The sequence below is a fragment of the Neophocaena asiaeorientalis genome, unplaced genomic scaffold, assembly GCF_003031525.2.
Source record: "Neophocaena asiaeorientalis asiaeorientalis breed wild unplaced genomic scaffold, Neophocaena_asiaeorientalis_V1.1 scaffold220, whole genome shotgun sequence".
In the NCBI taxonomy this organism is placed as follows: domain Eukaryota; kingdom Metazoa; phylum Chordata; class Mammalia; order Artiodactyla; family Phocoenidae; genus Neophocaena; species Neophocaena asiaeorientalis.
In genome coordinates, this window is record NW_020174042.1 from 5,528,947 (window position 1) to 5,545,195 (window position 16,249).

The following is a 16,249-nucleotide window of genomic DNA, read 5'->3' on the forward strand; positions in this document are numbered from 1 at the left end:
AGCAAACAAACAAACAAACCTGTGTGTATATTCTCAACTGTTTCTCTGGTTTTATGGGCTGTTCATGAGTAAGCTTTAGGAAGATGGCTTGCATAAAGTTGGTTTGAATAAACTAAGCAAGTGAAGTTTTAAATTTAGGGAGTATTCACTCTGTGCTTAGTTAAACACTGTTTAAGCTCACTTAATTTAACTTTGTAATTATCCAGCTGAAGCGTGAAGCTAAACAGTTCTGTAATAAAAAAAAAGTGAATGCCTTCTCAGCAATGTTTATTCTAAGAAAATGGTGATAAAGCCATAGTGTAGATTAGTTTTGGTCTCAGGCTATTCATTTTGCCTTCTTAATATTTTTTTTTAATTTATTTTATTTATTTGTTTATGTCTGCGTTGGGTCTTCTTTGCCACGCGCGGGCTTTCTCTAGTTGCGGCGAGTGGGGGCTACTCTTGGTTACAGTGCACAGGCTTCTCATTGCGGTGGCTCCTCTCCTTGCGGAGCACGGGTTCTAGGCTCACGGGCTTCAGTAGTTGTGGCACACGGGCTTAGTTGCTCCACGGCATGTGGGATCTTCCCGCACCAGGGCTTGAACCCGTGTCCCCTGCATTGGCAGGTGGATTCTTAACCACTGCGCCACCAGGGCAGCCCTGCCTTCTTAATATTAGTACAACTCCAGCTAGTGACAAAATGACTGTGTAAAGCTTGAAATTGCTGAACATTACTTTTAGCTTCTCATTGAAAAGCTACTTAATCAGTGGGAACTTGGAAACAGCAGTGTAAAGGGAGAAAGTAGGAAGAATCAAACTTGATTCAAGGATTACTTGCTGGTGGGTTTACTCAGTGGATGTGATGTGTTGAAGATGAAGGAGGCAGAAATGGTTTGGGAACAAGAGATGCTTAAGGAAGGCAGCTCAGGTATGACGAATGGGAGTTTTTGACGCGGTGACATGGAACAGTCCACCGGCAAAGTAAATATTTTGCTCTGGAAAATGGATGGAAGAGCAGGTTTTGGAGTTATTTTCATGTTAAGTGCTAATTAAAGTTGAAGGAGTGGATATGGTTCTTCAGGGCTTGCTGAGTTCAGGACCTTGAGTTAGAACTTTGTTGAAAAAATAAGAAGAGGATCCAGTGAAGCACATGTTGCTCCTTGTATTTGTTTATGCTGTTGTATTGCTTGTGAATTCTGTACTTCTTTTTATATGTCTGTGGAATTCTTCAAAATAATGTTCAGATAATTTCTTCCAATGAGATTTTCCATGTTCTACTTGTCAAAATTTATTTCTCTTTCCCATATTCTTTTATAGTTATCTGTGGTTTAGGCTTGGTTTACTCTTTAGAATGCAAGCATCTTTAACATTTGCTAATGGAAATGAAAAATTTAATTAAACTTATGTTGCCTGAAATTGGTAGGTACTTTTGAAGCGTATCTCCAAATCTGACGTTCAGTTTCAAGAGGCCTTGGAGAATTCCCTGGTAGTCCAGTGGTTAGGACTCTGTGCTTTCACTGCTTCAAGGCACGGGTTCAGTCCCTGGTTGGGGACCTAAGATCCCACAAGCTGAGCGGCACGGACAAAACAACAAAAACAAAAAGAGGCCTGTCATTCTTTTGAAAAAAATTAAAAGGCGTCTGATTCAAGTGGTAGATTAAAGACATGCATTTACCTTCTGAAACCTTAATGAAACAATGGTAAGTGTTTGGATATTTTTAAAAAATAGGTATAATCAATAACGAGGAAAAGGAAAAGAAGACAATAGCAACAGAATTTTAGAAGCTGGAAAACAGAAGGACATTGAGCTGTCTGTCCACAAGTAACTGAGTTCTTAGCCACTGATAGGGAAAGTCAAGATACAGTCCAGTTTATACTGCAGACCTCTGAAGGGCCTCATTTTTAGTATACCAGATACCTCTAAAAATGAGGATGAGAATTAATGGTGATGAGAACTGGTTGAAAACTGTTTAGAAACAGAGATTTCCTCCCCATTTTCTCCATGGTAACATTCCTGAGCCTCAGAATACTAAAAGTTTATTCTCTGGAATAGGGGAGCAGAGAGATTCTGAACTGAGAAGATACCAGACACTGTTGAATGGTACACATTATGGGGAGCTAAGTGGTAATTTAAAAACTTATTGTAACACCTGTTCTCCCCTTTCCTGCACACCACGTGAAGCTCTAGTTGTTTTTCCCGCCTACTCAGCTTCCAAAACAGTGCAGCCTGGCTATTGCACTTCACCTAAGAATTTGGAAGACCCTTAGGGAAATCTGGCAAACCCAAGAGATGGAGAAAAACATCAGCAAAATCTAAATTTATTGGTATTAGCAGTTCTCCTGATAAAATGGTTTGGTAGAAAAGCCTAACCTAATTCATAGAGCTCTTAATGAGGTTTTGGTCCTTTAGTTTCAAGCCCGAGTATATAGTCATGGGTGGAAATGTCTAGCCTATAAAAAAGGCCAAAACAGGCAAGCAAACAAAAACCTTTAAAAAAAATGAAAAAAAAAAAAAATGCATATATAAAACAAAAATAAGATGTTATTAAAAAAAGGGAAAAAAGAGTATATTTGAGGTTCACAATATAAGAGCAGAAATCATTAAAAAATAGAAAATATAGAACATAAAGTTGAGGAAATCTTAGAGAAAGTAGAATAAAAATGAACAGGTTGAAAATAAGGAGGAAAAAAGTAAAAATACTATAGGATCAGTCCAGAAGGTCCATTGTCTAATAAAGATAAATAATAAACAAGATAAATGAAGGATAAATTGATAAAAGTTTTTCCGGAAACAGAGATCAGAAAATAGAAGCAAAAAAAAATATCACTTGATCATTTAAGAAGATTTCCTGGAAGGAAATGAAGCAAATAACCAGGTTAAGAGGGCCAGTTAAGAGTTACCCAGCACAATTAGGATGAAAGTAGACCTCTTATCAAGGCATATCATCATGAAATTTTAGAATAGTGGGGAAAAGTAGAAGATCCTAAGAGATTTGAAAGGGAAAAGGAAGTGCACACACAGAATCAAGACAATGTAATCAAACTTCGACAACAGGAATGGAAGCTAGAAGTTAGTGGAGCAAAGAACAAAGTTGAAGTAGTCACACTTCTTGATTTTAAAACTTACTGCAGTGCTACATTAATCAAGAGAGTTTGGAACTAGCATAAAGATAGACATAGATTAGTGGACTAAAATTGGAAATCCAAAAATGATCCCTCATGTTTGTGGTCAGATGATATTTGACATGAGTGCCAAGACAATTCAATGGGGAAAGAAAAGTATTTTCAACAAATGACACTGGGACAATTGGATAACCACATGCAAAAGAATAAAGTTTGGTACCCTCCCCAACCCCTTTTTCACATCATAAACAAAAATTAACTCAAAATGGATCAGTGACATAAATGTAAGAACTAAAAATATGAAACTCTAAAACCTAGACATAAACCTTAAGAATCAATAAAAAGAAAAATTAAGTCAATGAAAAAATAGGCAAGGGATCTACATAAATTAGACATTTCTCTGAATAAGATTTACAGATGGCCAATAAGCATGTGAAAAAATAGATGTGCCATGGGAAATGCAAATCAAAACGAAAAGATACCACTTCCCAACCACTAGATGGCTGTAATCAAAAAGACAGGTAGTAACAAGTGTTGGTGAGGTTATGGAGAAACTGGAACCTTCATACACTGCTGGTGGAAGTATAAAATAATGCAACTGCTTTGGAAAACAGTCTTGCAGTGTCTCAAAACGTATAATGTAGATTTATCACATGACCCAGCCATTCTAATATTAGGAGTATATATACACCCAAGAGAAATGGAAATATATGTCTATACAAAGAGTTGTACATTAATGCTCACAACACTATTATTCATGATAGCCAAAAGGTGGAAACAACCCAGATGTCCATCAACAGATGAGCAGATAAATGCTGTGCATCCATGCAATGGAGTAGCATTTGGCAATTAAATGAAGTAGTAATATCTGCTACAACATGGAGGGACCTTGAAAACATGCTAAGTAGAAAAAGCCACTCACAAAAGATCGTATATGATTTTCATTTATATAAAACATCCAGAGTAGGCAAATCCAGGGAGACAGAAAGTAGATCAGTGGTTGCCTAGGGCTGGAGGAGGGTGGGAAGAAGGAGGACTGCTAATGTATATGGAGTTTTTTCTTAGGGTGATGAAAATGTTCTGTTTTTCATGGTGGTGGTGGTTTTATAACTCTGAATATACTAAAAAACTATTGTACACTTTTAATAGATGAATTATATGGTATGTTAATTATATCTCAGTAGAATTGTGATTAAAAGGAAAGCAGTGGACCGGTGTTTTCAGAATTTGGGGGGGAAATGGTTTCTAATCATTGAATCCTTTTCCAAAATTATCATTTAATTGTGAAGAAAGATAATTTCAGGTATTTAAAATCTTACAAAATTAATCTCCCCAAAAGTTTTTCAAGGCTACTGGAATGTGCTCCATTAAAACAAGGGAGTAAATCAAGGTAAAGGAAAGTATGGAGTTTAAGGAATATAAGAATCCAGCATAAGAGAAATTAATGAAGGAAATCATAGGGTGATAGTGCAGCAAGATCATAAGATACTATATATCAGAGCATAATACATGGAGGACAAGTCCAGACTGAACAAAGTCACAAGGCTTGAGGGTAGATGGCGCAAAGTAGATACAAGATCTGTTGTCACCAATGAAATTGATACAATAGCTGTTCTCTTTAATGTAGAAAAAAGAGATTTAGAGAATTGGCAAAGGATTTGGGGTCGAATTAAAGTGTTAAGTACAGGGCTTCCCTGGTGGTGCAGTGGTTGGGAGTCCGCCTGCCAGTGCAGGGGGCACGGGTTCGTGCCCTGGTCCGGGAGGATACCACATGCCGCGGAGTGGCTGGGCCTGTGAGCCGTGGCCGCTGGGCCTGCGCGTCCGGAGCCTAACAAACAAAGCAAACAAAAAGTAAGAAGTGATTAACTTCAGAATATATATGAAAGTAAAACTTATTTCCATGTTTGCGAAAGTTATCCATGGCCCAAATATGAATGTAATTTACTTAATCATAATGGTGCTGAACATTGATTATAATCAAAATTTTGATCTGTGTTGGAGGTGAGAGGACAGCAGTGTATATATGCGTATAATTTATATGTGCTTATAGCTGCTACTTCATATCTTTTTCATTATCTCTTTTTTACACATATCATCTCCTTTTGAAGCTGGAGTAAGTCAGATAACGTGTAAAACTGAAAAAATATGAAGTAAGTAGCACTATAAATTCGGTGATATGGAGGTAAATACCAAAAGAGCTAAGAAGAAGTGGAAGACATTGCCCCTGGGAAGAGAGGAAATAATGGAATTGGCAGGAGAGGGTGGACAGAAGATTGTTAGTTTTAATAAAAACCTTGTTGAGCTCTTTGATTCTTAAGTGGTATGCATTTATGACTGAGTAAAAGAAACTAAATTAAAAGTTAATGTGAATTAAAAGTAGATTAAAATATAGTTTAGAATTATGATGGTTTATTGTCTGGTAGACAATAGGGTTAAATAACAAAAGGGTTAAATAACCCTTTAACCTCCTGAGGGCTGTACTTGGTGCTAAAGCAGAAATTATGCTGCCTCAACCCAGTCAACTTCATATGCTGGTTTGACAGTGCACAGGAGAGGTGGGAACTGACTTCTCTTTAAAATCACCACCCATTAGAGAGGCCTATGTCATGAGGTACTAGTGCCAGGAACTTGAGATGGTTTTACTCTTTTAAAACATTTTCTTTTTACAAAATATAAACATACATCCTCACACATGTGAGGGATATGTGTAATCTAGAGGACTTCTGGTTTTTGGAGTTAAAGATATTTCTGCTGCTTGCTTCTCTTGTCTACAACCAATTGAAAACTAGAGGAATATGAGAAACAGAATCCTCTCAACTTCTTAAAAAATATATAACCTTAAAAAAAAAGAAAAAAACAAACAGCCAAACACTGTAACAGTAGGACCCAGATGAGGGAGAACAAAACCCCACCCCTGACATAGCACCACACAATTGGGAGAGGACCCCCAATACTCAGGTTCTATCTAAGGAGTGAAGCATTTGGAGCCTACATCTAGCACCCCAACTTTGACTCCTTCCTGAGGGATAGGCTCCCAAAACACTTAGCTCTGAAAGCCAGTGGGGCTTGTGTCCATGAGACCTATAAGACTATGCCAACCAGAGGAGCAGTTCCTATTGGGAATGCAGTCACTTGCTATGACTGTCCCCACAGGGATCAGCTCGGAGGAAGCAGGCAAAATTGCCCATCTCCTAGTCTTTCCTTGAAAGAGGTTTATCTGTATACATTAAAAGCTGCTGTCTGAGGGCCAAGCATCTAATTTAGCAGACACTAGGGGCCAGCTGCCTGGCTTCTGCCTCCAGCCCACTCCAAGTCACCGGAATCTGCCTGGAAAAGTTTGTACATACATTTGCACCCCAGCTTTTGTGGCTTCTGCCTGAAGCATGGGACCCAGATCTGGCGGTGATAGCCAAAGAGGCTTCCACTCGTGAGTTCCAGAAGACTATAGCAAAGAAGCATTTTTAAACTGACTCTACACCCCAAGGTTCAGCACAGAGAGCAAACGAAATAACCCGTCTTCCAGTCTTTCCCTGAAATAGGTTTAACTCTGTACTTTAAAAGCCGCTGCCTGCATGCTGGGCTTCTAATTTAGCGGGCATCTAAGGGCTACCTGAAATCTTCCCCAGAGACAGGGGAAGCCAGCAGGCATCTCTCCCACCTTCTCCCCATTAGCCTGCTCCAATAATAAAACCCACTTGACAGCGTCTCCCAGAAAAAAGCTTGTACACACATCTGGTGCCCAAGCTTTTGCAGCTGCCATCTGAGGGATGAGCCCCCAGGTCATCTGGCTCTAATGGCCAATGGGGTTTGTATTCAAGAGTCTTACAGGGCTTTATCAAACAAATAGTTGTTAATGAGTGTAGGAGAACCCTTCCCCATGGCCATGTACGAAGGTCCAGCAAAGAAGGATTAGGCAAAAACAACCTTCTCCCACTTTCTCCCTGGAAGAAGTTTAACTACATACTTATCCAGCTGCTCCCTGAGGGTCCAGCTTCTAAGCAGCATGCATCTAGGTTCTGATTGTGATCCTTCCCATTTGGACACTGATGGGTCTTGGCACACCCTCAACTACTGGGAGCCACTAAGAGCAAAGGAGGCGGCTTGGACGGTCACAAAACTTTGAGAGAAAACTAAGGCCTTGGTCTGGGCTGATTGACGAGGTCCATCTCTTATATGACAATATTCGTCTCCTACATGAGACCACTCCGTCAAGACTGGAAGATATGACTGTTTTATCTAATGCACGGAAACCAACAGAGAGTCAAGAAAAATGAAGAAACAGTGGAATATATTCCAAACAAAGGAATAAGGTAAATATCCAGAAACAGATCTTAATGACATGGAGATAAGTGGTTTACCTGATTGAGAGTTTAAAACAAAAGTTATAAAGATGCTCACCAAGGTTAGGAAGTAATGCATGAACAAAATAAGAGTTTCAACAAGGAGATAGTAAATATTAAAAAGTACACAAGAGAAATCACAGAGCCAAAGAATTCAAAAAATGAACTGAAAAATCGAGAGGTTCAACAGCAGACTAGATCAAGTGGAAGAAAGAGTCAGCAAACTTGACAGGGCAGTGGAATTCATTCAAACAGAGTAGGAAAAAAAGAGATAGATTATGGGATTTGTGGGACAATATCAAGAAGACCAATATGTGCATGATAGGGGTTCCAGAAGGAGAAGAGAGAGGAACAAGGGCAAAAAGCATATTCAAAGAAATAATGGCTGAAAACTTCCCTAACCTGGGGAAAGAAACAGATATCCAGATCCAGGATGCTCAGAGAGTTCGAAAGAAGTTGAATCCTAAGAGACCCACACTCAAACACATTATAATTAGTCAAAAGTTAGAGACAAAAGCTTTTGACAATTGTCAAAAGTTAGAATCTTAAGAGCAGCAAAAGAAAAGCAACTGGTTGTGTGCAAGGGAACCCCCCATAAGACTATCAGTAGCTGTTTCTGCAAAAACCTTGCAGACCGGAAGGGAGAGGGATGATATACTCAAAGTACTGAGGGAAAACAAAACAAAAAAGCTGCTAACCAAGAATATTCAGCAGTTGTCCTTAAGAATTAAGGAAGAGAGAAAAAATTTCCAGACAAACTAAAGGAGTTCATCACCACTAGACTGACCTCACAAGAAGTGTTAAAGGAAGTTCTTCATTTGAAACAAAAGGACAGTAGTTAGTAACAGGAAAACATGCAAGTATAAAACTCATTGGTAAAGGTAAATTTATAGTTAAATTCAAAATAATTCTAATATTGTAATGGTGGCAGGTAGACCGTTTATATCTCTGGTATGAATGTTGAAAGACAAAAAGTATTTAAAAAACTATAACTGCAGTCATTTGTTATTGGATACACAGCATAAAAAGATGCAAATGGTGAAGTCAAAACCATAAAATGTGGGGGGAGGGAGCTTTTGTATGCATTTGAAGTTATTATCAACTTCAGATAGACTGTTATAAATATGTTTTATGCAAGGCTCATGGCAACCACAAAGCAGAAGCCTATAGTAGATATGCAAAAGGTAAGAGGGAAAGGAAGCATACCAGTACAGAAAATCATCAAATAATAAAGGAAGAGAGCAAGAGAAGGAAAAATGGAACAAAAGAATTGCAAAACAACCAGAAAACAATTAACAGACAGGAAATGGTAAATCCATACCTATCAATATTTATGTTAATTGTAAATGGGCTAAATTCTCCAATCAAAAGACATAAAGTGTAGATAAAGGTTTGTCAGTTTTATCTTTTCAAAAAATTAGCTCTTAGTTTTGTTGCTCTTCTATTCTTTTTCTTTCTCATTTATTTCTACTCTGATCTTTTATTTCCTTCCTTCTGCTAACTTGAGCTTAATTTGTTCTTTTTCTAGTTCATTGAGGTGTAAAGTTAGGTTGTTATTTGAGATCTAATTTCTTAATGTATGCATTTATCACTATAAACTTGCCTCTCAGAACTGCACTTGTAGTATCCTATAGCTTTTTGTATGTTGTTTTTTTTTTAATTTTTAATTTCTTTCAAGATTTAAGAAAAATTTCTCCTTTGTTTTCTTCTTTGACCCATTGGTTGTTCAGGATTGTGTTGTTTAGTTTCCACATATTTGTAGATATTCCAGCTTTCCTCTTCTTGTGTTCTAGTTTCATACTATTGTGGCCAGAAGGGATAGTTGGTGTGCTTTCAGTCTTAAATTTGTTAAGAGTTGTTTTGTGTCATATCGTATGTTCTATCATGGAGAATGTTCAATGTGCCTTTTTTTTTTAATTATTCTTTGGCTGCGTTGGGTCTTCGTTGCTGCGCATGGGCTTTCTCTAGTTGCGGTGAGCGGGGGCTACTCTTCATTGTGGTGCATGGGCTTCTTATTGCAGTGGTTTCTCTTGTTGCGGAGCACGGGCTCTAGCGTGCAGGCTCCAGTACTTGTGGCTCATGGGCTCTAGAGTGCAGGCTCAGTAGTTGTGGCACATGGGCTTAGTTGCTCCACGGCGTGTGGGATCTTCCTGGACCAGGGCTTGAACCCGTGCCCCCCTGCATTGGCAGGCGGATTCTTCACCACTGCGCCACCAGGGAAGTCCCTCAGTGTGCCTTTGAGAAGAATGTGTATTCTATTGCTTTTGGATGAAACATTCCATATATGTCTGTTAGCTCCATCTGGTATAATGTGTAGTTTAATTCCAATGGTTTGTTGTTTTTTTTTTTTTTACTGATTTTCTGTCTGGGTGATCTATCCATTGTTGAAAATGGGATATTGAAGTCTCCTGGTATTATTATTTCCCTTTTTAGAGCTCTGAATATTGGCTTTATTTTTGTGCTCCTGTGTTGGATGTATAAATATTTACGTTTGTTATATCCTCTTGATGAATTGACTGCTTTATTATGTAATAACTTTCTTTGTCTTTTGTCTGTTTGTCTTAAATTTGTCTACTTTGTCTTAAAGTCTATTTAATCTGGTATAAGTTTAGCTACTTCTATGCTTCTTTTGGTTTCCATTAGCATGCTTTTTCAATTAATGCTTTTTCTAGCTTTATTCACTATAGCTAAGGTACGGAAACAACCTAAGTGTCTATTGATGGATGAATGGATAACAAAAATACAATATATATACAATGGAATATTAATCAGCCTTAAAACAGAGGGAAATCCTCTTGTTTGTGACAACATGGATGAACCTGGAGGGCATTGTGCTAAGTGAAATAAGCCAGACAGAGGAAAACAAATACTGCATGGTATCACTTATATGTGGAATTTAAAAGAGATAAAGTTTAACTCATAGAAGCAGTAGAAACATGGTTGCCAGAGGCTGAGGGAAATAAGGAGAGGTTGGTAAAAGGGTACAGACCTTCAGTTAGAAGGTGAATAAGGTCTGATGATATGATGTATGAAATGGTGACTATAATTGATAACACTGAACTGTATAATTGAAATTTGCTCAAAGAGTAAAACTTAACTGTTCTCATCAAAGGAAAAAAATAAATATATGAGGTGATGGATGTGTTAAATTAACTCAGTGGAGGGAATCCTTTCAGAATTATACATATATCAAATCATCACATTGTACACTTTAAATATCTTACAATTTTATGGTCAATTATACCTCAATAAAACTGGAAAAAAATATAAAAAATAAAAGGAACTAGTACATCTTGGAGGAATGGGTGATTCCAGGGCTAGGACAGGGAAAGAACAATATGAGCCTGGAATGTCTTATTAGCTGGAAGTGAGTAAATGTTCAGAGAATGATGGGACAGGTCAATTAAACACAGAAAACAGCTTAAATGGGCATTCACACAGTCCAAGCTGGGGACAACTTGAGCATCAAAATAAATAATTCTGATAGATCATAACCAATTGAATAAAAGAAGAAGCCATGGTTCCATACTGATATAAATAAATGAATTAATGAGTAGATAGTTTGATGATAATGAGCATACTTAGGTGTCCTTCCCCTGCACCCCAAATATTTATTAACTAGAAAGGGAAAAGGTAACAATAGTGAAGAAATCTGGCAGACACCAACTTAAGTGATCAAAGTTAACACCACTAGTAGTTAGTTAAAATCTCCACTTTGCTGATGGGTTGCAATAAGAACAATATAATGTCACTTCTTTTATAATCCAAAGGTTAACAATTTGAATCTAATCACAAGGAAACAGGAAAACCACATTGAAGGGCAGTATACAAAATTATTGGCGTGTTATTCTTCAAAGTTGTCAAAGTTATCCATAGAAGCCAAGCAGAAGAACTGCTCCAGATTGAAGGAGACTAAGAGACAATGAAAATAAATACAACTTGTGATTCTGATGTCGATTTGAAGCATATTATTGGTACAGTGTGCAAAACTTGAATGAGGTCTGAGCATTAGATGGTAGTAATTGTTCATTGTTAGTTCCCTAATTCTGATTGTTGAATCGTGAATATATAAGGGTATGTTTTTATAGGAATAACACTGCCATTGTATTTGAGAGTGATTTGGTATTGACTGCACTTGCAACTTTACTATAAGTTTGAAATTGTTTCAAAAGAAAAATCCACCTTAAAAAATAATGCAGAAAAGCAGATTAGCGCCTATAAAATGTTGATGTTTTGTTTACAAAAGTAACATTGTTTGAATGGGCAAACAGTGGTATATCCATACAATGAAATGGTTTTCAGCAGTAGAAAAGATTGAATGTTGATGCACACAACATAATGGATAAGTCATTGAAACATTATGCTGAAAGGAGTTAGATATAAAAGAGTACAGATTGTGTGACTCTTTTTGTATCAAAGTAGGAACAACTGATTTATTCATGGAGGAAACAGTGCCATGGTTGCTGGGCATGGGAGTGACTGGCTCCCTTTTGGGGAGATGAAAGGGGACCTTCTGGGGAGATGAAAATGTTGTATACGTTGATTGGGGTGGTAGTTACATGGTTGTATATATTTTTCAAAACAATGAACTATAAGCTTAATATTTGTATTGTATACCTCAATAAAGTTGAAAAAATATATATATATATAAATAAACACACATGAAAGAAGCTTGTAGTAGTGGTTAGTTGTCAAGAGATTAACTAGTCACAAGTGAGCAGGAGATTTGCTTTTCTTTGTACCTCCTTTTGTTGCATTTGCAACTTTTTAAATCTGTTGCATGGATACCTATTCAAAAATACACACCAAAGAAACTCCAAACTTTATAGATGTGTCTGTAATATCATTTATATGCATATTTTATTGCTTATATAACTTACTGTGACCAGTGATTAGGATACAATATTCATTGAGACTATGCTTTTTGAGGTTAACAGTTGTGGTTAAATACCTTTTTATAACGTGTGTGTGTTGAAATATTTATAACATGAAATTTGCCATTTTAACCATTTTTAAATGTAGAATTCAGTGGCATCAAGTACATTTACATTGTTGTGAAACTGTCACCACTGTCCGTATCCAGAAATTTTCATCTTACCAAACTGAAACTCTGTACTCACTAAATAATAACTCCCCATTTCCCCCTCCTCCAGTCCCAGACAACCACCATTCTACTTTCTGTCTCTATGAGTTTGACTACTCTAGGTACCTCATATAAGCAGGATCATACAATATTTGTCCTTTTGTGTCTGGCTTCTTTCACGTAGCATAACTTTATAACATTTTATAAAGGGAAATCAAGTAGCCAAGAAGTGTAGTATAATATAACAAAACCTCAGCAGCTTCTGCATTGTTTTCTAGAATTCCTTCCAACTTCAGGGCATCTAAAACTTATTTCAATAAGTCTAACTGTAAATTGCCTAACTTGGGAGAGATGTATTATCCAAAAACGATATAATGTCTCTATCTCTTTTGACTTACACACTTCCAAATCTTTAATTTTGGCATCTAATTAATTTTAGAATAACTTACTTTGTTAAGTTAAATCAAAGCACATTGTTACTATAAATCTTTTATCCAAGGACCTTGTGCTGTTTGTAATACTTTTCTGCTATTGATAATGAAGGTCAGTTATCTAGCAAGAACTTTAGTAACTAAAACACTCTAAACCAATGTGCCATAATATTTTGAATATAGTAATTATATGTTATTATTGTATACTTAGAAGAGTGCTAGTGTGAAGGGAAAATCATTTTATTTGGCATTGAAGATTTTTATGTATTTTTAACTGGAAAACCAAGACAATTTTTGTACACCTATAGACTTGTAAAGTCAGAAGAGAGTCTAGAAGTTGTCTGATCTGTATCCAGTTTAATTCAGGAAATCTTTACTGAGCGTAGCACACAATGGGTAGAAAGTGATGTGAATTAGCATCTTTTCTAGGCTCATTTAGTAAGGACTATTCAGGTTATTTTAATATAAGACAGTCTTGAGATAAATTGTGTGATAGAGATATATGAAATTTAGTGGGAATATGTTAGACTGGTTTATTCTGGGAGGGCTTGTGTGGTAAAGCTGTCTTTAACTTTTTTGTAGTTTGTGTTGCCATGAAATCAGATGCAAACTCCTGCCTGGCTTTTATCCCCACTCCTCCTTAACTCTTCTATATCCTGAATAACGGCTTTGATCTCTTATTATATTTCAGTTCTTATGCTCTTTTCTAGTTAGGCAAGTTACTATGTCTTGTATAGGATGGTTACAGAGTCCTTAGGCATGAGATTCAAGAACAGCTGAGACTTAAAAATAGCTACTAGGATGAGACTTAAAAATAGCTACTAGGAACCACTTTAGCACTTAACCATTTACAAAGACTATGTCCAGAAAAATGTAGGGGGGAAATTTAAATGTGTGTAGAAAATAGAGAGAAACATGTAGATGACTTCTAACTGTTGTGCCTAGGGATTTTGTCCTCACTCTATTTATATGCATCTATTTTTACTTTTGAGTTCAGAGAAATTATGACTTGGAAAATTGCAGCTCCCTAAGGGAAAAAGAAAAACAGCCATATTATCTGTCTTCCAGGCCTTTGATATGCTTGGAATACTTTGTCCTGACTAATATTTTATCCTTTAACTAAGTTATCATTTAGGTCTTTTTTAAAAAATTTTATTTATTATTTTTGGCTGCATTGGGTCTTTGTTGCTGTGTGCTGGCTTTCTCTAGTTGCGGCGAGCAGGGGCTACTCTTCATTACAGTGTGTGGCCTTCTCATTGCAGTGGCTTCTCCTGTTGCGGAGCATGGGCTCTAGGCACACGGGTTTCAGTAGTTGCAGGCACATGGGCTCAGTAGTTGTGGCACACGGGCTGTAGGGCACATGGGCTTCAGTAGTTGTGGCGCACAGCCTCAGTAGTTGTGGCACACGGGTTTAGCTGCTCCGAGGCATGTGGGATCTTCCAGGACCAGGGATTGAACCTCTGTCCCCTGCATTGGCAGGTGGATTCTTAACCACTGTGCCATCAGGGGAGTCCCCATTTAGGTCTTTTCTTAGACTTCACTTCTTTGAAGTCTTTCATCTAATTTTTACATGGATAAGACGCTCCTCTGACATCCTGAGCTTATCCTCACTGAATTATACTTGCATCTTGTGTTCATCTAGACCAGTGTTTCTCAACTGGGGCTTCCCAGGGACATCGGGCAATGTCTGGATCCATTTTACAGTTAGGAGGTTGCTACTGGTATGTAGTGGGTCGAGGTCAAGGATGTTGCTAAACATCAGCTGTGCAGAACAGCTGAGTTTCAAAAGTTAATATTGTTTTATATTGCACTTTTTTGTTTGTATAAAATTGAAGTCAGAATATATTGTGTTTGTTATCCATTTCCCATTAATATTTACTTCTTTCCATGGTAATATAAATTTTCATGAGTGTATTATTATGTATTTATCTTCTACTTGTGGTTTAAAGCCTAAAAATAGATGTATTAAGAGTAAATGCATATTCCTGGGTAATAATTTTCCATGCATATTAGAATACTTTCAGAGAAAATCAGTGTAATGGACTATTTAAGTATCTGGATTCTGTGCGTTTATCATTAAAGTCTGAAATGTATTCATGTTAATATGGTAAAGAAGCTTCTTACAGCATCGTTACTACTACTTTTACCTTAGTTCTAAATGAAGTATTATAGATCAGAAATTCAAATTATTATAGTGGTGGCAGTCTTTCATTTTATTTTGAGCATGCATATCTTGTCATTCAGCAAACAAGTATCCAGTACATGTTATGAGCCAGGAATTTGGTGTTTGGGATCCAACCCTGTTCTTGCTTTCAGAAGAACTCAGAGAGAGAGACAAATGATGTAATCCCACACAGACAGTATAGTAGTATATATACAAAGAACATTGTATATACATCATTGAGAGGAACAATGATGAGAGAGAATTCAAGCTATATCAAGTTCAGGCTAAGAACAAGGGGGTAGGTTTTACAGGTAGAGAGAATAGTTTGTATAAGCAAAGAGGCATAAAAGGACATGATACTTGTAAGTCACTGTGCTTGCTTATATCTTATAGTACTTAGGGAATAGGAAGTATTAAAAGATGATTTTCAGACAAAGGTAAAACCATGACTCTTATACAGATATAAAAGTGAACATGTGTTAAGAAACTCATTCAGTGACACAACCAGACATGAAAAGTTGTAAAACACACGTTTATATGGAGTAGTGGAATATTGAAATAAATTATAAATGGAGGCAAAACATTTTTCTATAGAGTATAGAAGAAGTCGGTTGAATCTCTACCAGACAGAACAGAATTTCATGTTTATCAGTTACCTACAATTTCTAGATTTGTAAAATAGGTCCCATAGAGTCAGTCTGACAATGCATACTCCATTGGAGTACAGAATTTTTTTCTATAAAAGTGGCAGGAAATTTCAAGTTGAGAAAGACTTAGTTTGGAGCTTTCTACTATTGTGAAAAGTGAGATCACCAGAGGACAAAGAATGGAAGAGAGGAACTCACCCTCAGGTCTCTTGTGATATGTCATTTTCATTGTGAATTTCTGGAATTACATCTCAGTGCAAAATGCATTCCAAACTCATGGGATTGGGATGAGGACTGTTTTCCTCTGCCGCTTTACATTACTGTGTAGTTGAGTGTGAGTTGATTCTGCAGTTCAGAAAATGAAGGGAAGACAAGCCTATGTTTGTGTTCCCGTTTGAAACATTTCTTCACAGTCTCATGGTTAATACAGCATTGCCCTTTTATTTATTCTGAGAGAATATGTTAACTCTGTTTTATCCCAT

The 16,249-nt window shown here is 37.0% G+C and overlaps 1 protein-coding gene across 2 annotated transcripts in view; it reads left to right on the forward strand.

Moving 5' to 3' along the window:
* The window catches only part of NAA35 (N-alpha-acetyltransferase 35, NatC auxiliary subunit), an 88,196-nt gene that overhangs the window by 37,425 nt on the left and 34,522 nt on the right, over positions 1-16,249 (forward strand). The window lies entirely within an intron of this gene.